This window comes from Elephas maximus, chromosome 1 (genome assembly GCF_024166365.1).
Source record: "Elephas maximus indicus isolate mEleMax1 chromosome 1, mEleMax1 primary haplotype, whole genome shotgun sequence".
NCBI classification, from domain to species: Eukaryota; Metazoa; Chordata; class Mammalia; order Proboscidea; family Elephantidae; genus Elephas; species Elephas maximus.
This window is the reverse complement of record NC_064819.1, coordinates 104,278,586-104,306,045: the sequence shown is the minus strand read 5'-3', so window position 1 is coordinate 104,306,045 and position 27,460 is coordinate 104,278,586.

The following is a 27,460-nucleotide window of genomic DNA, read 5'->3' as shown; positions in this document are numbered from 1 at the left end:
CTCAACATACAATGAATGAAAAACCAACCCCTAACTTCCCTCCTTCTTCTTTCTTCTCCTCTCACACGTACTCTGTCCAGCCTCATGGGCCCTAACACACCAGAGGCCTCCCTTGCCCACCTTTATCTCTCTCATGTCTGAACTCCAGCACCCTAGGTTGGTGTGGCTCTCGGTGACCCTCACATTCTGTCCACATCTCCTGCCTGACCAGTGTGTACAGGTGCCATAACTGAGGAGGCCTACATCAGAACTGAGGCTCACCAACTCTTCAGACAAGAATTGGACTAGACTCTAAGACATAAAGTGATACTGGTGAGGAGTGAGCTTCTTGGCTCACAACACACGAGACTATGTGGGCAGCTCCTGTCTGGAGGACAGATGAGAAGGCAGAGGCGGACAGAAGCTGGCTGAGTGGACGTCGGGAATACAAGGTGGAAGAAGGAGTGTGCTGTCTCATTAGGGGGAGAGCAACTAGGACTACACAGCAAGGTGTATATAAATTTTTGTGTGAGAGACGGACTTGATTTGTAAACTTTCACTTAAAACACAATAAAAAAAAAATTGAGGCTCAGTCATTTTCTAGGTGAGTGACCCTTAGGCAAACCAGTGCCTGTACTCAGCTTTCCTCATCTGTAAAATGGAGGTGATAAAACATACTTCACTGGGCTGATATGATGATGAGATAATATATATAAACACCTAGCAGCAATCCCTATGGCCAGTGAAAACCTTGTCTGATATAGTGCTGGAAGATGAGCCCCTTAGGTTGTAAGGGACTCAAACATAGCAACCATTGTGAGGATGGCACAGGACCAGGCAGAGTCTCATTCTAGTGTACATAGGGTCGCTACGAGTTGAAACTGACTCAACGGCATCTAACAACAACAATTTAAAAAAAAAAAAAATAGATGCACGTATATTCATTCATTTCAACAAATATTTATTGATCATCTAAAATGTGTTAGGCAGTGAACATGAGAGACAAAAATAAATCCTTGCCCTCATTGGGCTTACTCTCTTGTGGAGGAGACAGGCAATAAACAAAACAAATATAGTATGTCAGAAGGTGATAGTTAAAAACCAAACCCATTGCCATGGAGTTGATTCTGACTCATAGCAACCCTGTAAAACAGAGAACTGTCCCATACGGTTTCCAAGGAGCAGCCGTGGATTTCACCTGCCAACCTTTTGATTAGCAGCCAATCTCTTAACCACTGCACCACCAAGGCTCAGATATGATAAAGCAAGGGGAAAGTGGATGGAGATTGCAATTTGAATTAGATGGTAATTTATTTAAAAAGGCTTTCACTCTGAATCTGAAAGGGCCTTTCTAATAGCCCTTAGGAGTCCTCCCTCCATTTAAGGCTTTACAATGTTAGCTAGGATGAGTAAGCATTTAATAAAAATACTAGTTGAATGAATGAAGGAAAGAGTGAGGGAAGGAAGGAAGATGCCCTTTATCATTCCTTCAATAAATACTTTCCGAGCACCTTTAATACCAGCCAGAGAGAACCACATTCAAAGTCATCCTTGAGTAGGATTAATTTGGCAGTAGTAGTCACGTGAGGAGCCCTGGTGGTGCAGAGGTTAAGCGTCCAGCTGCTAACCAAAAAGTTGGCAGTTTGAGTCCACCAGCTGCTCCCTGGAAACCCTATGGGGCAGTTCAACTCTGTCCTGTAGGATCACTGTGAATAGGAATCGACTTGACAGCAATGAGTTTTTGGTTTTAGTCTTCTGAAGTCCCTGGTAGTACAATTGGTTAATGCACATAGGTACTTAACTAAAGGTTGGCAGTTCGAATCCACCCAGAGATGCCTCTTCCCTAGTAGCACTTATCCTAGAGAAAAGCATGAGGCCACAGTATCCATGCCACATTTCTGTGCATCATACGGTTTACAGCTCAGTGAGGACTGCTCAGTATTGTAATCATTCCCATTTTACAGAGGTGGAGAGAGGTTCAGAGAGATTAAATAATTCAACTAAATTCACATGGCTAGTAAGTGGCAAAGCCAATATTGAATAGAGCCCCGTTTTTTTCAGAAGACCTGGCTAAGGGAAAAGATTTACATCCACGAACCCTCCCCTCTCCTCAAGGCCTGGGTTTATTGCTCTCGCTCTCTGCGCTTACAGAAGTCTGTGAATCGAACTTGGCTTTCCTTGAACAGACAGGTTTAAGTAAGTAATAAATTTTATATTGCAGACTATTAGTCTATTATGGTGATTTCATCAGCCTGTGAAATAACTATATAGTGTAAGTTTCATAGCTTCCTCTCCAAACCAAACCCACAAGCATCCCATGGATGCTGGGTGACCTAGGGCTCAGCACCCCCAGAATATAGAAGGGGCAGTCCCAGGGGACAACTCCGTGAGAGAATTTGTTGCTAGGTACCACAGGACATGGCTCCTGCCTTCAGAAATCCAACTGAGGCAAAGGCAAAGGCAAAGGCAAAGTGGGGAGAGTTGCCTACAATGACTGCAGTTCCCAACCCCAGGCTTTCTACTCTTTCCCACATGCCAGACTCTCAGCCCCCTCCTCCTCCAGGACTGTGACCTTCCCTCCACCTGTGGGAGCAGAGCATCTCAGACTTCTTGACAAACTCACAAGAACCTCCTAGCAGGTCTCTCTGCTTTGCTCCTTGCCTCCCTCAGTCACACCCTGCTACCATGTAAGTCAGAACATGTAGCTTTTCTGCTCAGGAAAAGCCAATGGCTTCTTGTTGCAGACTGAGTTCTCTGTACGCAGGCTATGCAAGGTATGGTGTGAAGATGTTTTTTAGGGAGTGCCTTTAGGGGCAACGTTGCTGGGGAAAGGAGGAGGCAAGATTGGGTGGAGGGAAAAGTTGAGCTGCAATGCAGACTCAACCAATGACAGCCGCAAGGACTTTGGGCAATTCCCTTCAGGGTTGTCCCAGGTTTCTGTGTCACGCCGCAACCACTCTGCTTCTACTATCACAGGAGAGGAGACAAAAGGAGCGTCCCTCTTTAGATTTCCTTCCTTCTCATTACCTCAGGGATGTGTCATATTGACAGGACAGCATGGCTGTTGCTCATTAATTCTCAGATTTCATGTCTCCATGTCAATTAAATGTTTCCATATTCCTATCCAACAGCTTGAGGAACAATATTAGTTCAAGGTATTAAGAGGGAAGTAATTAAATATTTGTCCTGGTGTAATTGTATATAAATTACATGACAGTTGAGCTGGTGATATAATTAGTACATCTTAATTGTTTTTTTTTTTTTAATTGGAGGTCCTTTTTTACAATCAATGTTTAATTTACTAGCAATTGTTTTTGCTTAACAGGCAGCCCTGGTGACACAGTGGTTAAAGCGCTCAGCTGCTAACCAAGAGAGGTTGGTGGTTTGAACCCACCAGCCACTCCACAGGAGAAAGATTTACAGTCTTGGAAACCTTATGGGGCGGTTCTACTCTGTCCTACAGGGTTCTTATGAATTGGAATTAACTTGACAACAGTAAGTTATGAGTTGGATCCTCTTCTACATGGGTAACTCATTACATGTATGTAACACACTTAGTCCCAACAACAACCCTATAATTCGGGGCTGTTTTTATTACCCCTTATTTTACAGAAGAGGAAACTGAAGCATACAGTAACTTGTCCAAGCCTCTATAGGTGGTAAGTAGAGAAAAAGGAATTTGGCTCCAGAGCCTACTCTATCAAGGTAAAGTCTACAGGCCCTCACCATAATTTCTTGGTTATTCTAGCTGAGAGGGTCTATGTATCCCACTCCTCCAGACAGTCAAACCCTCCTATTTCATAGTCATTATTTATCTCTCCCTGGCAAGGAGTCCTTTGTACAGTTGAATTCTTGTCTTGACCTTTTCTGATTAGCTGCCAACACCAGTAACGTCTTGGCCCACCAGCTCCTACACCCTCTATCAGTCAAGATGGGTTAGATTATGCTGTGGTAACAAACAGTACCCAAATCTAAACGGCTTATAACAACAGAGCTTTATTTCGCATTCTTGCTCCATGTCCAGTGTGGGCATTTGTGGGAATTGTAAACAAATGTTTTGCCCTGTTTTCTGTCCATTTGTGGCTTTGCTCCATGTTGTATTCACTCTAGGGCTCAGACTGACAGAACAGCCCTACACTATCAGTCTCGTGATAAAGGGAAAAGAGAGATGGCAAATTGAGAGCTGGTTCTTAAAACTTCTGTTGGGAAGTAACACATTAGATTCTCACTCCAATTTCACCGCTAAGCTAAAGCAAGTCACATGGTGGCCCCAGAGTTTAGTAGACCAGTTACTGTCTAGTTGACTCCAAATCATAGTGACCCCATGTGTGTAGAGTAGAACTGTGCTCCAAAGGGTTTTCAGTGGCTGATTTTTCAGAATTAGATTGCCAGGACTTTCTTCCAAGGTATCTCAGTGTAGACTTGAAACCACCAACTTTCAGTTAGCACATTAACCGTGTGCATCACTCAGGGACTCCCCAAAGTTCAGTAGAGTGGGAATATTTTTCCTTCTGCAGGAAAGGGCACCTAAAGCACATAACCAAACCTATTAACGGGAGTGAGAAGGGATCATAATTCTTCCACTGGGAGGGCAGCAAATATATGGAGCAATAATAGAACTTACCACACACCCCTTCACTGTGCATCCTTGCTTTTGGCCTTGAGCTAAGTCCTTGTCATCCTGCCACTGGACTCGCGCAGCACTTCTCCTAGGCATGAAATTCCTTCTTTCTTATTATAATGCTGTCTGGAAGGGTTTGGGGGGTAGCCCAGCATGAGCACCTTAGGTCCAGAAAACAGGGCAAAATGTTTCCTTACAATTCCCAGAGTGTGTCCCTACATGACACCTCAATGTCCTTCTCCCCTGCCCCCAAACTCCTGGCTCCATTTTGCCAGAGCCCTGTGTAATCAAGGCTGGGGAAATTCTGTCATTCCTTTCTTCATCTTGTGGGGGTCACAGTGGTCCTTCGAGCCCCCCTCCCTTGGGAGCAGGTTTAAGGCTGCCAGAGTTTTTAGAGGGGAGCACCTGTCAGATCAATAAACCTCTCTCTTGATGATAAGGATGATCTTTCACAGCATAATAAGCTCGATCCACAATAATGGATACCTCAACCTCATCCCCCTTCCTGCCAACCAGGGTAAGGATGGGAAGGAATGAAGCATAACAAGGATAAAGGGGTCAGCAACCCTGCCACATGTCTCTCAGTCACTCCCCTCAAACCTAATCCCAGTTACCAATCACCATGTTCCTCCTATACTCTTAGCTTCTCTCTTCCGTCCAATATATCTTCATTCTCATTCCCTTTGATCCTCATTTTGACCCCCTTATCCTCCGCCTTAGACCCTCAATGCTCCCCTTTCCATTCCCCACATCTACCCCTCAAAACATCTGTCCCCTTTCCTCACTGCCTGCTCCATCACTATCTTTACTGGGAATGATTCCAGGAGGCCAAATGGCAGGGGGTAGAAGGCCTCAGTTCTTGCCGCAGTTCAGTCACTAACCTGCAGCATGATGTTGAGAAAGTCCAGGGCAATTGTTGAGTCCATCTTGCCCACTGCTATATCCCAGCGCCCAGCCCAGCATACGGTAGGTACTCAGTCATTGTTTCTTGAATAAATGAATATCTGAATGAATGGATGAGTGGAGTTTCCTTTAAAATGCTCTCCAAGGACCCTTCGGCTCTGAGGTGCCATGACGCTATGTGATTTTATAAAATTCCTACTTCCAGACTGTCTTTTGGGACAGACATGGCAGAGATACCAATTCAAATAGCACTAAACGTGCAAGTGATTTTATACCTAATTGACAAACTAAATGTAGATAAATCACTAGGACCAGATGGCACTCACCCCAGAGTAGTGAAGGAACTCAAGGGTGAAATTGGGGAATTGTTGGCCAAAACGTGTAAGTGTTCATTACAAAGGGACGCAGTGCCAGAGAGCTGAGAGAAGGCGGTGGTGCCTCCACAAAGGACTCTAGAAACTACTGAACAGTGAGACTGGCTGTGAAATTGGGCAAGTTAGTTGAATACATAATAGAAAGTAACATCACTGGCAAATGCAACATGCCAGGGAGGAAGGTTACGTGGTTGCATAAGGGAAAATAATTCCTGGCTAAATCTTCTATAATTATGACTGGAGACATATATAGATAGTGGCAAAGAGAAGCCAGTAGAGGAAGGCAGTGAATCTAGGCTCTTAGAATTATATGCTAAAAACCTATTAAAAAAAAATAGAAAATGCGAAACAAACAGAATCACCTAAGATCAGCTGTTTTAGGAGAAATTCCAACTTAAGATAGAAAACTCTGTAAGGCTAATAATAATTTATAATCGCAAAACTTGTTTCAACTTTTAAAAGATACTTATTTTTTAAAAATTTGATCCTTACAACAATCTTGTTAGAAATATTTTTCTTAATTGTCATTTGAAGAAATGACACAGAGAAAGTGACTTGCCAAGTCACATGGTCATTAACCAACCAGATGCTGTCCAGTTGACCCTGACTCTTGGCAACCCCGACTCATGGTAACCCCATGTATATCAGAGCAGAACTTTGCTCCATAGGCTTTTTAATGGGTATGATCTTTTTGAAGTAGATCTTTCTTCCAAGACACCTCTGGGTGGGCTCAAATCACTAACCTTTCAGTTAGTAGCCAAGTTCTTAACTGTTTGTGCCACGGCGGAATTCCTAGTCAACAGGCTGTTGTTGCTAGGTGCCGTCGAGTCACTTCCAGCTCATAGCAACCCTACGTACAACAGAATGAAACACTGCCCAGTCCTGTGCCATCCTTATGATCTTTGTTATACTTGAGCCCATTGTTGCAGCCACTGTGTCAATCCATCTCATTGAGAGTCTTCCTCTTCTTTGCTGATCCCGTACTTTACCAAACATTGTGTCCTTCTCCAGGGATTGGTCCCTCCTAATAACATATCCAAAGTATGTAAGATGAAGTCTCACCATCCTCGCTTCTAAGGAGCATTCTGGCTGTATTTCTTCCAAAACAGATTTGTTCATTCTTTTGGCAGTCCATGGTGTATTCAACATTCTTCACCAACACCATAATTCAAAGCATCCATTCTTCTTTGGTCTTCCTTATTCATTGTCCAGCTTTCACATGCATATGAGGCAAATGAAAATACCATGGCTTGGGTTAAGCACACCTTAGATCTTAAAGTGACATCTTTGCTTTTTTAACATTTTAAAGAGATCTTTTGTAGCAGATTTGTCCATTGCAATGTGTCATTTGTCATTTGATTTCTTGACTGCTGCTTCCAGGGGTGTTGATTGTGGATCCAAGTAAAATGAAATCCTTGACAACAGCAATCTTTTCTCCATTTATCATGATGTTGCTTATTGGTCCAGTTGTGAAGATTTTTGTATTCTTTATGTTGAAGTGTAATCCCTACTGAAAGCTGTAGTCTTTGACCTTCATCAGTAAGTGCTTCAAGTCCTCTTCACTTTCAGCAAGGAAGGTTGTATCATCTGCATAACCAATAGGTAGTCAGTAGGTAAAAGGTCTTAAAAGCAGAATGCTGTTTTCCTAACTACCAATACTTGTTATCTTTTAAAGGGGACATTTAAGGGCTTGATACCCAGAGACGATGTTATTAAACACTTTTTTATCAAAGGAAGAGGATGTATCAGTTATTCACTGTCACGAAAATGCTGTGTAACCAACAGCCTTAAAAACACAGTGGCATACAACAATAAGCTTTTATTGCTTACGTAATAGGGTCAACTGGAGATTCGTTGGTTTGCTCACATGTCTGAGGGTCAGCTGGAGGTCAACTGATCTAGGCTAGACTCAACTGATTCAGCTCTTCTTTGCTCCATGTGTCTGGTATCCTCCTCCTAAAACCAGCAGGCTAGCCTGGGCATGTTCTTCAGGTGATAGCAGAGACCCAAGAACACATGCAGAAATGCACAAGGCTTCTTGAGGCCTAGACTTAGAGCTGGCACACCATCACTTCTGCCTCATCGCATTGGACAAAACATGTCACGTGGTTAACCCCAGAGTCAATGGGTAGGGCAGGTTATCCTGCCCATGGAGGGAGGTCACTGCAAAGTTACAATGGCAAAGGATGAAGAGTCAGGGCCAGTACCCCAATCAACCACAGAGAATAATCCCAGTATCATCTCTGAGTGTGTAAGTGGCTGTAAGCTATTGGTGGCAGTTAAATGCTAAGCAGATGGGTGTGTTCTACAGGCTGTGCCCCTGAGCGATGGATTGAAAAGGGACAGAAAACCTGTCTGTTAGGATTAGGTTCGGCTGAAAGTAATAGAACAACCTTAAGTGGTTAAAAAAAGGCAGAGTTTTATTGCTCTTTCACATAAGTATGGAGGTGAGCATCCTAGGGTTGGTACGGTGACTCTGGTTCATGAAGCTTTTAGGCTCCTTCCTGTCTCTGGCCCATCATCCCTAGTGTGTGGAATGCTGATACAAAAATGTCCATATTTCCACAAACTTGCTTGCTAGTTGAAATAACCAAAGTAGCAAGAAAATACCTTTGTCTCACTGTTACCCTCAAATCTTACATGAGAGCATCTAGTGTGGTTACCTAATTTGAATCCAGAATCCTAGCTTTCTAGCTTTTACCCTAAAGGAAAATACTAGAAACTAAGAATGACTACTGAGGGCAGCTAACTATATGCACTGTACTTTGTAAAGAAGGAAGGGGCATTCCAAGAGAAGGAAACAGTATTTGCAAGGAACGGAGTTATAAAAGAGTATCATAAATTTGAAGAATCATGGCCCCTTGGAAAGACTGCAATGTGCCATGGGCTCAGGTAACTGCTGCTTTTTCTGACCCTTCTCCTCTCGTCACCTCCCTCATTGGAAACCTTGCATTAGGCCTTTTCCATTGAGAAGTTGGCAAGGGGGGTGAATTTCTTGTGGTCAGCTATTACTCATGCCCTGTGGGGCCAGGGAGAGAGACGATAGGACTAGGGGAATAAAGAACAAGGTGTTGTATTTGTAGTATCTCACCATGATCTTCCTTAACCTTCCCACGTGGGGCTCTCTGTACCTCAGAGAGGAACAAATAAACAAGGCAGCACATACATTATTAAATGTAATTACATTGTTACTTACAGGTTCAATTAAATACCCTGGACATTTTTATAACGTAATTTGAGGTGTGATGCGTGCAGCAACAGCATTAAACTTTAATCATGGTTCTCTCCCTTCGAAATGCAGTAATGACCCTATTAATTAGTAATGAAATGATTAAATAGGAATAGAAGGCATCAGATCATGATTCCTTTCACCCTGCCCTCTCCCTAGGTTTAAATGTGGCCTTTTGACCCTCCTTCCCAAAGAAAACACGTCCTAGGATGTGGGTGTGTGTATAAGACAGGGATGTTGAATTTGCTGCAGCCTCTTCCCTCCCCAGGGCTTGGAGCAGAAAAGGGATACAGTGAGCATTGTGTAATCTGGGGTATACAGTGTGCAACCTTAGGATGTTTATTTCCCACTTTGGATTATTGATAATTGCCCCTTCTTGGTACAGTCGAGTGAGATGAGTTATACAGCTCTCAACATCGCTAGGGTTATTCTGAAACTGGCTCAGTCCTGACCATTCCCTTCTACTCACTTCATGGTCCAGCCTCTCAACTCCCTCCCAGAATCTGAACGGGTGTTTGGTGATTGCATTCACCACCCATTCCCTGTGGCATCTGAGTCCCACACACTGTGCTTCTATGCTATACAATCATCCATCCATTCTCCCCTGGAATTCTGTTCAGCCCAGGGGCCCCCACTGTGTATCAGGAAACATGGGAAGCACTAAGGAGATAAAGGCAAATATCACCGCCCCTGAAAAACCCTGTCAAATTCAGTCACAAATTGTTTCAGTAATGGATTGATAATTACTACAATGGAACAGGGTCTATGTGTGTTCAGAGAGGGGCACCTGGCTCAGTCTATGGTGGGATTGTTACAGAGGGCTTCCTAGAGAAGGTGATACCCAAGCTGAGGCTTTTGGGATAAGTGAAGTTGACCAAATAAAGGGGCAGAGGAAGGTAGGTCTTCCAAGCCTAGAATGTATCATGAGCAAGAGAGTAGGTGTGTGAAACAGCCCTTTGTTGTCCCTCTATATCTTTAATCCAGTATAATACCCCATATGATAGGGTACACTGATGGTTCAGTAGTAGAATTCTCACCTTCTATGTGGGAGGCCTGAGTTCAATTCCCAGCCAATGCACGTCATGGGCAGCCACCACCCATCTGTCAGTGGAGGTTTGCATGTTGCTATGACGCTGAACAGGTTTCACTGGAGCTTCCAGACTAAGACAGCCTAGGTAGAAAGGTCTGGTAATCTGCTTTTGAAAAATCAACCAATAAAAGTCCTATGGATCACAATGGTTTGATCCACAACCAATAATGGGGATGGCTCAGAACTAGGCAGTGGTTTGTTTCATTGTGTGTGGGGCCCCATGAGATAAGCACTGACCCAACAGCAGCTAACAACAACCCCATTCACTGCCATATCCCATAAAGCTCACCTGCAAAGCTCCAACCTTTATTCATGGAAACCATCCTAGATTCTACACACCTGGCCCCCACCACAGTCCCTGACTCTTGGATCCAGGCTTTATGTAGCATCCCATTCTGGCCTCTGTGGATTTGGTGCCTATATCAGGTCAGGAAATTGTGGTTCCCTTCAATGACTCCCACAGAGTTCTGTGCTCCAGCTTTCCCTGCCCTGGGCTTCCCTGAGTGGTGCACCTTCTCCAGCCCCTCTCCGCTTGGGCTCCATCTTTAGCTTAGGCCCACCAGCTAGCTTAGCCTGCTTTGTCCAATTTGCAAAAGCAATTAGGACCACACCACAGTATATCTAGAGTCCTGGGCGGTGCAAATGGTTAATACACTCAGCTACTAACCAAGGGGCTGAAGGTTCAAGTCCACCCAAAGGTGCCTGGGAAGAAATGCCTGGCAATCTACTTCTAAAAAAATCAGCGATTGAAAACCCTATGCACAGTTCTACTCTAAAACACATGAGGTTGCCTTGAATTGGAACCAAGTGGACAATGGTACAGCATTCCACATATGCATTATGTTCTATCCACCCACCCCCACCCACTACCCACTATGAACCTCTAGTTTGACACATCTCTGGCATATGCTTCCTTTTTATTCCTTCAAGAATAATCAGACTTACAAGAGTGGTTTGCTTTTAGTGAAGATACAAGTTCATTTGCTTTAACTGAGAGATGCAAAAATAATAACAGTTTAAACAATACAGAAGGATTCCCTGTGGTGTCAATGGTTAAGCCCTCAACTACTAGCCAAAATGTTGGTGGTTCAAATCCACCCCGATGTGCCTGGGAAGACAGGTCTGGCCATCTGCTTCTGAAAGGTCACAGCTTTGAAAACCCTATGGAGCACGGTAGTGCTGTGCATGCATGGGGTCGCCATGAGTTGGAATTGAGTAGAAGGAAACTAACAACAAAGAAATGTATTTTTCTCTCACAGAGAAATCTTTGTAAGGGGTCTAGTACTACAAGGTGGCTCCATAATCATTAGGGACCCAGACTCCTTTCATCTTGTTGCTCTGCCAGCTCCTACCCTCCGAGGGAATGCAGGCCCTCTTTATAAAGACATGACTTGTAATTTGCACATATCACTTCTGTTCACCTACCCATGGCCAGCATTTAGTCACATGACTAGATGCACAGGAGGCTGAGGAATATATTCTGGTGGACATATGTACCCAACTATGTACACATTTTATATAAACAGGGAAGAATGAGTTTTGGGAGACTAGTAGCCGCCTTTGCCATAATCTTCATACATCTGCAACTGTGGGGCACCCAGGGCTGATCAGGATGCCAGGAGGCCTGATAATCTGCCTGTAGCTTCTTAGCCTCCTTTCCTCACTGCAGTTATTAGTTCATTCAAAATGTATTGAGCAGCTACTAAGTGGTAAGCTCTGGGGCCTGGTAAATGACTAAGACACAGTCCTTCCCCTGAAGTTATTCATTGTTGATAAGGTAAATAAGCTTTGAACAAACTAATTGCAATACTAGTTTGAAAATGAGAAGCTTCATAAGCAGGGTGCAGGCAAAGGGCTTAGGAACTCCAAGCGTGGAGAGTCTCTTTCTGGGAGGACATGGTGTAGGAGTGAGGTTTAAGCTGGGCTGTGGAGGTCAACTATGACTTGGAAACTCATAGACTGAGTTGGGCACCACTTTTTCGCTTTTAGCAAGGCTGCAAGGAGCGGCGGTCTCACCTGCAGTTGGAAAACCAGGAACGGCAGGGACAGAAAAGGGAGGCAGCCCCAACAGGCCCTGGTACCTGGGCAAAACTGTCTTATTTTTTTGGCGGTAAAATATACATAACAAAACATTTGCCATTTTAACCGATTTTAAGTATACAATTCAGAGTGATGTGAATTACATTCATCGCGTTGTGCAACCATCACCACTATTTCCAAAAGCTTTCGTCACCTGAAGCAGAAACTCAATGACGCTTAAGCAAGAGCTCCCCATTCCGCCGTCCGCTTAGCCCCTGGTAACCAGTAATCTACTTTGTCCTCTATGCATTTGTCTGTTCTAGGTATTTCATATCCACTTCGTGGGGGTGGTACTTCCAAATCGGTGTTTAATTTTAACCTCTTGCTGCAACCTTGTTGAAGATGGATTTGTTCTCCACTGAGCCCAGCACCAGCTTATAAGGACTGTCCTTATGGGGTGAGGGGTAGCCCCTGCAGAGCTGACACTCAGGTACATTTTCCTTGGTGGCAATGGGGCTCAGACAACCCTGGGTTAAAATTTCAGTTCTGCTACTGATGAGCTTTGAGGCCTTAGGCAAGGCTAACATTTCTCACTCTCAGATTTCTCATTATAATATTAATTTAGTGAGCACCTACTATATGCCAAACAATAATCCATTCCAGGATCCTAAGGGTATTATACACCCTATATAGTTAACCCTCACTTTATTGATGAAGAAACAGGCTCAGAAAGGTTAAGGGACTTACCAAGTCACCCAGCAGATAAAGGGTAGGATTAGGAATCACACTGACAACTGTTTGATACAGGGCTTTGAACCAGTTTGAACCAGTTCAGTCACGGCCGAGGAAGCAAAATTAGAGCAGACCCAAATTTTTAAAATTTCAGTGAACCGGAGTGATAACCAGAATGGGAAAATTTTGAGCCCAAGCCCTGGAATGGGAGACTCAGAGGAGGCATAGTGAGCCCTTTTAGGAGCCTGAAGCAGAAGATTGGATTACTGGCAGGACCGTGGAGAGCAACACACAGTGAAAGCAGCATGGTCACCGAAACTAAAAATTCGGATCTGTTCCGGTTTTGCTTCCTGGCCATGACTGAACCAGGAAGAACCAGTTCCAAGCCCTGGCTTGGTGACAAAATCCATTCTCCCTACATCTCTGTTTCCAGATAGATTCAAGAGGGGGACCTGAGAATCCAACACTGTGAACCTCTCTGTGGATGGTTCTCCTGGGTGTTTCTCTGAACAGGTTTCTCTCTTCACCTGCTCCCTCTCCTTTGCTGGTGTCTCTGGCTCCCTCAGCCTCCATTCCTCTCTCTTCTGTGGTTTCTGCCTCCTCAGCTCTCCTCCTCGCAAAAATCTTCATTTCTTTGCTCCTCATCCAGCCAGTTTACTTAACTCCCTCACCACCTCCCAATTTCTCTTGTATCCTCTTCCTCCACCCTCCAGCCTCTCTCCCACCCTCTCCTGCCCTCCCCCCCTGCTGGGCCATGCTCTTCAGACATCTCATTACAGAAATTGTTGACCTGAATTCCTTATTCCAATGCATCTATAATTATGCTCCACAGGAAACCCTGGGGATTCAAAACACACTCTTAATCTATTCCACATGAATCAAAAACAACTTCCAAGAAAGCAGTCTAATAGCCACAATTAGCATTAGTGAGACACTGCTCGGTCATCCACAGGAGATGTGCCCAGACCTGCCCATCTCCCGGACATCAGTGCTCAGAGACATCAAAGGTCCCCTCCAAAGTCAGCAAGGCTTTAGGGTTCAATTTCATTTTCCTAGGTCATTAATAGAATGAGAAGGTAGCTGATCAATTTTGTGAAAAGGATTCCCCTGACCTCTTCTCTCTGGGCTGGAGAACCATGTTCAGGCCTTGAACACTCAGTCTGTCTCTCACCAGGTGCAGAGGTCATTGCTGCATATCACACTGGCCATGCATGTTTGTGTATGTTTGTATTTGCTGCATTGTGGCAACGGCAAGGTCAGAGACACCCCATGCCCATTTCTCTGCATCCACATTCTCCCTATTGGTCTCAAGAAATCCTCCTCTCGCCCCCTTGCACAGACTATAGGATGCCCACCACAGGGCTTCCCTTCATGGACACTGGGAGCCATTAGTATTGCAGGACAGCCTCACCAGCACAGTGAGTGACCCAGCTGTTGCTGGGTTCTGAGAAGGCTGGGATGTTAGCACCCTCTGCCTGCCACCTCCTGTGCAAAGGATTCTTTCCAGGTTCCACCTGGAGAAAGGTTTTGCTCAGCAACCTTTTGGGCAGGTCTCCTCAACCTGGGGTCCTATACTAGTTGAATATCATTTTTCCGAACTCCATCTGTCCTGCCAATGAGAACAGTTCAGGCGTAGTTTATAATAGTGGTTCTCAGCTTGAGCGTGCACCAGCATCACCTTTAAACCAAACCAAACCAAACCCAGTGCCATCGAGTCGACTCCGACTCATAACGACCCTATAGGACAGAGTAGAACTGCCCCATAGAGTTTCCAAGGAGCGCCTGGCAGATTCGAACTGCTGACCCTTTGGTTAGCAGCCGTAGCACTTAACCACTACACCACCAGGGTTTCTGCGTCACCTTTAGCACACGTTAAAACAAGTTTTGATTCAGTAGGTCTAAGATGGGGCCCAAGAATTTGCATTTCTAACTCGTTCCCTGGTAGTCATGGTGGTGTTGCTGCTGGACACGTCAGTCTTGCTATTTAAAGTGTGGTTTACCGATCGGCAACATGGCTATCACCTGGAAACACTTCACAAACACAGAATCTCAGGCCTCACCCCAACCTACTGGATTCAGAATCAGCATTTTAACAAGGTCCCCAGGTAATTCGGATGTACAGTAGAGCTGACAGGCACTGACTGGTTTACAGGAGGGCTCTTGAGGCTCCAGATAAGCACAGAGTTGGCAGCAGGTGGAGAGAGACCACTATCTCCATCCTACCAGGGACACAACAGAAAACCAGTATCTTCAGAACAGCTTCTTCATTGCTCTGTTCAGCTTCCACCCCTCCCTTCTCACACACACTCACTCACCACAGCCACCACCACGGGTCAGTAATAATCTGACTACGTGTCTCTGCCAAAGGTCCCACTCAAGCACAGAGGTTTCTCCAGGGAAATTCCTTATGGCAGCAGACTCTGCCCACTGATGTTAGGTTTCATTTTGGCATTTCTGTTCCCCCTTGCGTACACACCTGCCATGACTGCCCCAGTCCCATAGTTGCTTGTCAGTTCCTCCTTGGAGGATGGAGAACAGCAAGAATAAAGACAGGAAGTCAGGAAAACTGATAGCTATTTTGATTAGGAAACAAATGATGTTTACAGAATCAAAATTCAACTTGCTACAAAAAAAAGGAATTAACCACTGAATTTAATATTTTTCCTTTCTTGGAGTTTTTCCGATCCCAGGGTGGGTATTTTATATCAAGTTCACATGCTGCAGCTCACGGTGCACAGAAAGCCACCTTCTTCCTAAAAATCGTATGTGTTTCACCATCTCCTGGCTGCCTAGGCTTGCCGTCTGTGGCCCTGAAACTTTTTCATTCCACACTCATTCCTCCCATTAAAAGGGACCTGCCCCACTCCGTCACCTCACTCTGGGTCTAGAGGGGACCCTGAAGACCAGGTACAGGTTACCCGATAAGCAAGGTACGCACTGGCTTACCTGTGCATACTCACTAATCTTTAGTACACAAAGACGTGGCGAAAACCATGTGAAATTCGGCACTACGGATTAGTAAGTAAACACAATTAAGCCAGTTGTACCTTGTTTACTGGTTAATCCACCCCGGCCTGCAGCTAAACCCATAAAGCGATTCAGGTAAAGAGGTTTATAAAGGGTGCCCGTCCACATCTGTGGCTCATTCCTTGACGGGGTGAGAAAGGGCAGGGGGCGCTGTGAAAATCAGCCCTAGGAAGCCACCTTTTAAACTCTCCCTTTTTCTTTCCTTCCCAGAAACAATGCCCTATTTGTGGGTAGAGGATGGTTGTTTAGGGAGGCTGCTGGAAAAACTTGGAACCCAAAGGAGAAAATAGGGAATATTGGGATAACCATTAACCTTATCAAGTTAACAGAAGCAATTTCTTGGAAGAGAACTTGTGAAGATCCCATTTAGCACTATGCCAACTTCCCTGAAGACGCAAGTCCTGGGGATGTGTATTACAAACACACTCTCGGGCCCTCACCCCAGACCATAAGGGTCATAATTTCCAGGTAAGAGCCCTGATAACCCAGGGATTGACAAGCACTGGGGTTGGTTCATAACAACAGGGAAACTGGGCGAACAGAGATAATGATTACATACTCGGCCTGGAAAGAGGTTTCCCAAGCAAGGACATTGCGAGAATGAAAAGCCACTTCTTTTGCAGGCGCCTGTGAAGCCTGGCGTTAAACCCCACCCTCTTCCTTTTAGCTGCTATTGGTAGTGTGCAGACTGAAAAAAAAGAAAATGAGTGGAGGTGACGGGAACTATCTGGGAAGTAGGGAGTCAATTAGAAACCAGACGAGCAACTGCCCACCCAGACTGCTCTGAGGCAGGAGGTGGGGCTGAGTCTGTTCCGCCTATAAAAGCCATAGAGGCCCCTGGCATTCAGGCTTTAGAGGTAGGGGAGGCTTCGGAGGTGGGGCTCCAGAGGTGGGTGGGGCTTCGGAGGTGGGTGGGGCTTTGGAGGTGGGTGGGGCTTCGGAGGTGGGTGGGGCTTTGGAGGTGAGTGGGGCTTCGGAGGTGAGTGGGGCTTTGGAGGTGGGTGGGGCATCCCAAACACCACCCACTTTGCTCATGTGATACGCATTGAAGAAGCTGTCTTCTTGTGGGTCAAGCTGAAACTGCAGAAGGCATCAGAGCGATGACAGCCTGACACTGAAGACTGCAGTGGGAATGTTGTGAATAAGACTTAATGTGGATCTGAAAAGACAAGGACTGCTCTAGAGTTCAGACCTATCTTAGCTGTTGGGCTTGCCCAGGCTTTCTGGAGATCGGCTTTTTCTACTTCTCCCCATCAAATGCTCAGGACTCTTTGCTACATAGCTTATAGCCTAGCATGCATCTTGTAGAAACAAGGCATGCTGACAGATTGAAGGCCTGAGAAGTGTTTTATCTGTTCTTTTTTTTTTAAATAGCAAAAACATATATCCTTTATTTCAAGCAATTTGTGATTAAAAAAAAAAAAAGTGGTGCAGTTTAAATGTTTTGTTAGTGTTGCTTGTAACAAAATTTGCTATGTATCTTTTACCACTTCAGTCACTGTTTGGATTGTCCTGTGAATCTATGTTTTCTGTTGACGTCCTTGAATGCTGTAGAATCCTGGCAGGGGTCAAGAGTGAGCAATGAAGAACTTCTCCCCTCTCCTCCATATGATTCACTGCCACTCTTTCCCAGTGGATGGAGCCCTTTGGCCTTCATTTGCCGTCAGAGTGAACTTGGTGAACAGGAAGGCAGCAGTTGAGGTCCTCTTGTTCTAACCTCAGAGCTTAGCACTTCCTGGGAGCCCTGCTTGGAAGTGCAGTCTTGGGCAAGCCACCCTCTCTGCTGTGCCTCCCTTTTTTCTCTGAGGTATACCTAAGGCTCCCCTCTCTGTGGACATGTTTCATAGCTGACTATGGAGCTACTTACCTTCCTCTTTCTCCAGAGTCCTCAGAGCACACTTTCTTCCTGTGCTAGGCTGACAGACAAGATGATCTCAAGGGCATCTGGGATCAGTCTCAGAGCTTTGGTTGGAGCTGTGAATCCCAGCAGGGGAGTCTGGTTTAGGTATAAGTAAACCTGCCAGGGCAGGAACCAAAGTGCCAGTTCCTGCTAAACTCTCTACAGCTGTGGACTTTTTCCTACTTCGAAGAGTTATACAGATGGGGGCCTGAATTTGAACTTATGGACCTGAGGGAATAACTTGCTGTTTTCCACTCCCGGAAACCAAAAATGCAAGCAGGGCCTGGCAGACAGTGACTTCTCTTTACCTTCTCACCCACAGGGTGAGAGACTGAAGACATCCCTCCTCTTGTTAGTTGAAGTCCCTTGCTTCTGAGCAAACCTATGACCTGGCTTCTGTCACCAGATCTTGAAGATGGCCGCCCTCTTGCTTACTTCTCTCTTCATCCTTTAAGCTTTCTAATGCCCTCCTCTGGGAATAAGCTACTGCAGAGTTTCTCTGCAAAAATGGGAGCAGGTGTGCTATTGGAAAACCCAAGACAGAGACGTGAACCTGAATCTGGCAGTCTTCTAAAACGAGCCTGTAGACCTGCATGTCCCTCTCCTTTAGCTGAAGAGAAGAAATAACATGGGCTGAAATGGGACAGCAGATGATAGGAATGTCATCAGTCCTTGAAGATGAAGTCTTTCTCTTACGGGTTGTGCCATTCGAATTCCCATTTTGGAATCCATCCCTGAGGGAGGGCCCAGGTAGGATTTGGGATGACTGGAGTTTCTTTGAGTCATTAGTAGCTAAACCACTCCTGGAAGCTCCTTGCTGGCCTAGGTCTGAGATACTGTCACTCATCTACTTCACATGAGGGTGAGGGAATAGCCTGGAGGCCCATACTACACTGTGACGACTGCAACACCTCCAGTATTATTATACAGGAGGAGACTGGCCTGTGTTAATCATGTGTTGCATCATACTCTGTCGAGATGAGCATTTCTTGGTCAAAAGCTGTAAGTGGCTGCTCTCTCTGGCAGCTCCAAGGGAAGGGTTTCTGAGTGTAGGCCCAGTACAGTATGGTGGCAGAGAAATCCAGGTGCATTAGAGGCCAGACAGCATGGCTAGTCTGGAAGGGTACAGTACCAAGCCAAACAGAAGCAGGATGAACAAGGCTCTGGAGAAGCAAATGAAGTCCAAGTACACACAAGGGGAACTCTAGGAGTTGGCAGGCAACTGGCAGCTTACTGTGGCTAGCCTGAGAAACGGGAATCAGAGGTCTGCAGGTGGCCCAACTGCTAAACTGGGGAACTGAGTGGGGAGTGCTGACCTTAACTGAAAAGCAGGCAGGGTCAGTCAGTGTGGAGAATGTCCAGCTGAGCTAGTTCTGGGCTAATTTGATGAGAGCTTAATCCAAATTCCTAAGGCAACCCCTCTGAAGACCATTTTAAGTGCTTCTGGTGATGTTACTTGTATTCAAGTTGGAGGTGGGAGTGCAGAGTTCTGGATTCAGGACTAGCCAAGCCGATCCATCTTGCAGTAGAGCCACTGGTAACCAGGGCATTACTTCTGGTCCTTCATGTGGGAATCCTTTCATAGCAGTCAAGTGTGTAATAGTGGTTGAGGCTATGGGCTTGAGCTCCCTGGGTTCCAGTTCTAGCTCTGTCACTAACTAGCTTTGTGAATTTGAGCAAGTTACTGGTCCTGGGAACTGGCTTCACCTGAAATTTTGTAAAGATTAGCTAAGACTGGATGTAGAGTAGTGCCCATCACATAGTATATGCTCAGTAAATGTTAGCTGATGGCTGGTAGAGAACTCCCACCGGGGACCAAGTTCATGGGGCTCTGTCATGGATGTTTGTCCTACTGGGCACCTGCACTTTTTCTACAGTATGGACCTCCTGCTGTTCATTGGTCATTGTATGTCACTTAAACTTCTTATACCTCCCTGAAGCCTGGCAGGTTCTCTAAACCCAGCACGGCATCTCATGTCTGTTTCACTCTCTCACCTGCCCGTGCAGACTCTGCACCTGGATTGTATGTCTCTGTTCTGGTCCTGAGCAATTACTTTGAATGGCGTATCTTAAGGCATGGATGAAATGAATTGCTCAGGGTCCAAAGTAGGCGATAACAGATTTTGCAAGGTCTGACCTGGGCCAAGAATTTGGAAGGGTTCATGTAAAACTGTCTTGGCTGCCTTAATGGAAGGCTCAAACTGGGAGAGTGAATAGAATTTTGTGGGTCAACGAATTCTTGGCCTTGCAGTTGTGTAGCTACAGCTGTAACTTAAGGACTGTAAAGATACCCTGGAACTCATACAGACATTCAGCTTTAGCATTCAGTTTGGCAGCAAGTCCCTGCGTGTAGCTGGGGGCGGACATGTAGCAAAGACTTAGATCCAGGTCCAGCATGTGCCTGAGACCTTAGATGGCTGAGTCCAAAAGGGCCCAGGAGCTACATGGCTTGGGCTGCCACTCTGAACAAACTTTATCTGGTAACACTGGGCTCTATGCCACAGAAGTCTGAAGTTCACATAATCAGGAGTTATAACTCTGAAGGGGCCTTAGCCTGCTAAGCTGGTAGCCAGACAAGCAACTGTACTGAGTATAGAAGCAAACCTAGGTGATGAGGGCCAACTCATGGCTGTCACTTGTTGCTGACAGTGGGCTAGTAAAGCCATTTGCTTGTCTGGGCTTTTTGCATCCTGCTTTATTTGCATCAGGAGAACTTCTCCTGCCCAAGTAGGGAGGTGGATGGGTCCATAACTAGGCAGAGTCTAGATCCTAGATTCCCTACACGAAGCTCCTCATGACAAAGGTTGACTACCAGGCTTTCCTTAACTGACCCTCAATGGCCAAGAAATGTGTGAGCCATACTGCCTAAAGGCTGAGGCCACAAACTTCAGGACCAGACATAGTTTTAGCCAGGGTTCTGTCACTTATTTCTGGTATCTTGAGTTTCCTGTTAAAATGGATAGAATAAAAGCTATCTGAGTTGTGAGGCTTCAGTGGTAATGATAGGGAGCTCGGACATACTGCCAGTCCTGTAACTCATCAGCTACTAGTTGAAAGCCCTCCCCTCCCCCTGCTGAAGTTACCTGGTCTCAATTCCAGGTGTGGTATTTAAGGGAGGCTTCTATCCTCTACGTAGCCCTATCCCTTGAGCTTAAGCTACCTTCAAGCCTTACCTGGGCAACATCTGCCTCTTCCAGGTTGGTTTCTGGTGTTCACTATTCAGTACTGAGCTACATAGCCTTTGATTGGGTAATCAGGCTTATTCTGAAGCCAGTGGTTAGTGTGTGGCAGTGCGAAGGGCAATTCGTGGTAGCTGGGTCCTCTCCAATCTGAGGCCTTCTGGCAAGAAGAGTAGAAGCCACTTCTTGAGCCACTCTTATGCCCTGGGAGAGAAGACCCTCTTTAGGGCATCTGTCTGTAGGGGCTCCAGTCCCTCAGTCTGACTCTACTTCTCATAGCCTATGGGGTCCTCCAGAGACAGACTTGATTCCTGTTCTCCTTCCCTCTCCATTCTGTCAGGCTCCCTCCATGGACCTGGAGTAGGTTTTGGACTGGCACATAGCATGTCTGGCCTGATGTCCTTTTTCAAATATGGCAGCAAGTGGAATCCCAAGCTCTTGAGGTAATTGGACATAGTATAGGGATTTGCATAAGAGTCTCAGACTAATTAAGAGGTAGTCCAGAGGGGAGAAGTGGCCTCTTCTATCACCCTTTTTCTTTGGAGAAGTCCTGCAGGAAATGTGAGGACAGACCCTACTCTGATCCCTTGGACTCTTGTTTCAGAATCACTGACTATTGTCAATCTCTGGTTCCGTATACCCCTCAGGGATTTCCCAGAATGACCTTCCTTAGTGGCAGCTCTGCAGAGCAAGGCAGGGCGGAGAGGAATGATGTTTGCTCATTACAACCACTTTCAAAGAGATCTTCTTTGTCCAATATGAAAAAGAGAGTTGAAGTTTCTGATCATCACAAGTACAAGTACAGTTCTTTGTGTTGCTAGAGTAATCTCTCAGATGCCTACTCAATGGTTATCTAGCATTTTAATAGAAAGTAAGGGTATAAATCTTCAGTAATTAGAAAAGAAAACCCTTCAAAACCCTATAACACTGAATTATCCCTCTGGCTCACAATTTACAAGGGCTTTAAATCCACTGGAAATTGTGTGCTACCTGGCCTGGTCACTTACATAGGATAGACTTGAACCCTCCGGGGACACAACATAATTTCCTTAGATCAGTCCATTAGTACCTTGCCATAGGTGCACTTTTGTTCTGATTCATGCGTTTTTAGAACAAACTTTGGCTGACTCCTATTCTAAATGATCTATTTGAGCTTGCTGTTCAAACAGTTTACTGCAAAGGGGCATTTATTGGAAAGGATTCCACCTATATAGGCAAGATTCCCCAGCCTGCCCAATTCATAAAATTCCCTTGAGTGTCAATTGTTTAATGAATGGGTATGGGAGAGGAAGGGACTTGAAGAGCTCACTGTTCTACAATGTGCTTGTGTTTAACTCTTGAACAGCCACATAGGCTTTTAAGCTTCCTCTCAAACCTCCCCTCAATGAGATCTCTAGACCTCCATTTGATACCTGATGGCCCTTTCTCTTCCCTCCCCTGGCCAGGAATGCCTCATACTATTAGTTAGGCAAGGCTCACAAATCAGCCAGTTAACAGACTGACAAGGAGCCAAATGAGGAATTCTCTCCCTTTGCCTGTCTAGTGGCTTTCTCAAAGACGGACATACTGTGGTGCTACACGTTCCTCCTAACTGGAAGAATTTAAGTTGAAGTCTTCAGACTAAAGCAAAAGTTTCCAAAGATGATATGAGTGCTTTCCTTTCTTCCTAATGGAAAACTCAGCTATGCGGACATGTGAAAGACTAAACAGACCAGGTGCCAAACCCCTCCTCATTGAACTTTCATCAGTAAAGAGAGGATCTTATGATCCTATGGACGATCCTACAGAAGAGTTATCCTGTCGAGGGGTTCATATATCTCAGCTTCTATTTTAATAGTTTTTTAAACTAGGGGACAATTTTAATTGGAGCAGAAGATGATGGAGAGCTTGCTCTATGTTCCTCAGTATCAGGTACAGTTCTCCTGGACCTTAATCTTCCTTTTATAGATTCCATTGACACTCTTATACTTGCCTTCAGAGAAGAGAAATCTGTTGATATTCAGGAGTAAACCGTAGTTGTTAGTCCTTAGTTCATGGCAGACTTGATTTATGCAGGGTTTCCATTTGGTTTATTCCCTTTTTCTTCAATTTCCTCACCATAGACAAATACTTCACTAGGTTTGTCTATTCTCCTATAAAATGTAATGTTGGATGCATGTTTAATTATGTAAGTGGAATTATGCTAGAGATCGTATTTGTTTAGTTTTGCACATCTCCCTACTTATATGTTCCTTTTGTGACAGATACCTAGGTTGTTTGATTCCTGACTACCACGGGTAATGCTATCACAAACTTGAATGGAGAGACTTACTTTCTCAGACAATCCTTACAGTATCCTCATGGAGGAATCCTAATTTTTACTTTTTCTCCTAGAGTCAGCTCCATTCCAGACTTCAGCCTCTTGAGCATCACGGTCACCTGAGGGCCTCATGTGCACATACCCACAAAGGTGGGCTCCACCTACCCTTGTCTACCTACCCTTGTCCATTGCTAGGGCCCAGCATCAGGCACTAAAGTAATACAAGATTGAGCATGAGAATTTCATGATTACCTCTGAGAAAACTACCTTGGGTTGTCCCCCAAACCAGAGTTTGGAATTCCTGTTCTCTGTGCTGTATGCTTTCATTCTCAGCTGGAAAAATTAGCTTGCTCCATTCCAGCAATCTCTTCCTCTGGTTTAATTGGCTACCCACGCCTTTTACATAAACACTTAGAAATGAAGATACAGACGATCTAATTAAGAAAAGAGGCAAATGTGCATGCCACCTGGCAGAAGTACAGCAAACCCACCTGCTGGGGTAATTGCATAAGTGGGCAGATGATTGGCATTTACACATGACTGGAGCCCTGTAGGCATGCTTGGGAGCTATGCCTGCACCCCCTCATTGAAGGGCAAGATGTGAATAAAACCCACCCTGATTCGTTGAAGGGGTGGGAGACATTAGGTGCTGGAGACTCAGCTATTCGCTTTTTTGTTTATTTGTTTTAAGAAGGGGTGGTGGTGGTAAAGCTTGGAAGCACAGCGGGGAGAGAATGAAAGTCTTCATCTTGCCTGTGTAACCTTAGGCCTTGGTTGCTAAGCTCAAAAACGAAGGTCAGATTTATTGGAGTTGCCCAGGTCCAACTTCTATACAAGTAAGTAGATGCCACCTGCAGTTTGGGGTGAATGACAAGGAAAGTAGCCATACAATCACACGTGGGATTAAAGGGACAAGTATGAATTGTCCTAGTCAAGAGGAGTGACCTCTCCAAAGGAATGGTATCAGTCACTGGTAGAAGAGCAAGACAAAGAAATAAGTAGGAGAGTAGATCAGATCAGAAACAAAGGAGCTGGACAGATCAGAATGTAGTTGAAAGATTAGGATAAACTCTTCAACAGAGGCTGTGACAACCCAAAGGCATCAGAAGCACCCCACCCCAACCCCCACCATGGTACTAGCTATACAGTGGGAAAAAAAAAAAATTTTTTTTTAATGGGTTAATTGATTCTACAAAAATCAGAAGTGTAGAAAATAAACCACTGGAAAACCTCTAGATCCATGAAATTAATATTTTATTAGAAATGCTTTGATATGAGGCCAAGACCTACCATTTTCTTTTCAGAGAATCCTGGGGATCTTCTCTATGCCTACTGTCATGGATTGAATTGTGTCCCCCCAGAAATGTGTGTCAACTTGGCTAGGCCATGATTACCAGTATTGTGTGGTTGTCCACCATTTTGTGATCTGATGTGATTATCCTATATGTTATAAATCCTAACCTCTATGATATTAATGAGGCAGAATTAGAAGCAGTTGTATTAATAAGATTGGACTCAATCTAAAGGATTAGATTGTTTCTTGAGTCAGTCTTTTTTGAGCTATAAAAGGGAGAATCAAGCAGAGAGGAGAGGGACCTCATTACCACCAAGCAACGAGAGTCAAGAGCAGAGCATGTCTTTTGGACCTGGAGTCCCTGCGCTGAGAAGCTCCTAGACCAGGGGAAGATTGATGACAAGGACCTTCCCATAGAGCCAACAGAGAGAGAAAGGCTTCCCCTGAAGCTGGAACCCTGAATTCAAACTTCTAGCCTCCTAAACTGTAAGAAAATAAATTTGTGTTTGGTAAAGCCATCTGCTTGAGGTATTTCTGTTACACCAGTACTGGATAACTAAGACACTTATTCTACCAGCCCTGCAGCTGCTAAGAAGTTGGGTTGGGCAGGGAATGACCCAAGTTCCCATCCACCTCTTCACTTATGTTTGAATACTCTGCCCTTTCTGGGATAGGCTTCCTCTGTGCTTGCTGATTTGAACCCTTCCTTATGTTTTAGGCTCTGTCCAGCATTTTCCATCTTTCTATATCCTACCATTTATCTGATCACTTTCCTATTTAACCTTTGTCTTGCCTCTTCTACTAGTGACTGATACTTTTCTTTTGAAGAGAACATTCCTCTTGACTAGGACTATTCATACCACCTACCAGTTGTCAAGTTGACTTTGACTCATGGTGGCCCCATGTGTGTCACAGTAGAACTGTGATCCTTAGGGTTTTCTTTTTTCATTTTTATTGTTTTAAAAATATAAAGAACACACTTGCCAATTCAACACTTTTCATGTGTACAACTCAATAAAACCAATTACCTCAATCGTGTACAACCATCACCAATATCCATTGCTGAATTTTCTATTCCCATAAACAAAAACTCCATGCTACCTAAATAATGAATCCCCTTCTCCTGTCTCTCCTGCCCCTGATAAACACTATTAAACTCTAATCTCTATACCTTTGCCTGTTCTAGTACCTGTTCTAGGTACTTCATATCAGTGAAATCATAAGTTATCCTTTGGCGATTAACCAATTTCACTCAGCATAGTGTTCTTCAGGTTCATCTATCTTGTGGCATGTATCAGGACTTCATTTCTCTTTATGGCAAAGTAGTATTTCATTCTACATACCACATTTTGTTCAAAGGATTTTCAGTGGCTGATTTTTTGGAAGTAAATCACCAGACCTTTCTTCTGAGGCACCTCTAGGTAGATTTGAACCTCCAACCTTTCAGTTAGTAACACAGCATGCTAACAATTTGCATCACCCAAGGACAATTCATCCTTGTTGCTTTGATATGTGACTGCTACACAGATGAGATGGAAGACCTGTTAGTTCCCTAAGCACTGTGCTTCCGCTCAACTACTACCCCCCTCTAAAGAAAGTGAATAGCAGAGTCTCCACTGTCTCCTCTGTCCCCAAAGAGTTGAGTCTTTACATTTTAGCCTCTGCCCAGCATTTCCTATCTCCCTTTATCTGACCATTTCTCTTCTGTTGATTAGCTTGTCCTTTGTTCATCAGATCCACTATTCTTTCAAACTTAGTGATTCTAAGATTAAAAAGGTGACCTCAAAACTAGATAGAATTAGCAGTAACATTAATCGAAGATGGGTTATGAGACTATGGGGAATAGATAACCTTGAAACTAGCTGTAATGGGTACATTTTGTTAGGATGGCTATCCTTCCAATGAGATCCCTCAAACTGGATATACTCTGGACTTGGCCTTTGGTATATGTGTCCTTGAAGTGGCTCAAGCTGCAAAATGCCCAACCCTCTTCTGAGAACCCTTCTAGAAACTTCTTGAGTTCTAACTCCTGAGGGTATGCTCAGTGTTCTACCAAAAGAGGCACACATGCATGTCTAATGGGTTCTCACCAGCCACCAGCCTCAAGATAATTAAGTGGTAACTTAACAGATCTATATTAAGATGCTCTATGAATAAAAGTCTTAGGACTGTTGAAGCTTTAATTTTCATACGAAATTAACTTTGAGGTGAAGGGTTGAATATTGCTGTAGTGTATTCAATCAAAGGCATGAATGTTGGGTAACTGGGTTATTCATACCTACTCATGCCTACTTTTGAGGTTCTGCACAGAATTATGTACAGGGAAAGCTCTTATGTGATTAAACAGAACATTCATCAGCCGCTTGGTCATACAAGATTCCAAAATGTTTATGGTTGTCTATGAAATTCTGAAGTATAGGGTTCTAATGGAATTAGCATGTGGGCTGGTGTTCAGAGGATTGAAGAACATTCTATGTTGAAATGAAGATGCACTGAGTGTTTAGCACTTACGGGTTAGTGGCTTCATCAGAAAATGTCATAAAATGAACTTGATTGAATAATCCATTATTGTCTACATGCGTATATTAATGTCTATCTCCTAATTCTTAAGCCCTAAAGCATCTAATTAGATAGTCTTAGTCTATCTTTTCTACTTGCACACTGCCACCAACCCCATCTCTTCCTCAAGATATACCTTTTGAGATCTGGTGGGGGAAGACACTTGTCAAATGCCCATTTCCTGGGAAGAAGTTGGAATCCTTCCCTCCCATTCCACTCATGTTAAGTTTCAGAAATGTGTCCTAATGGAGATGG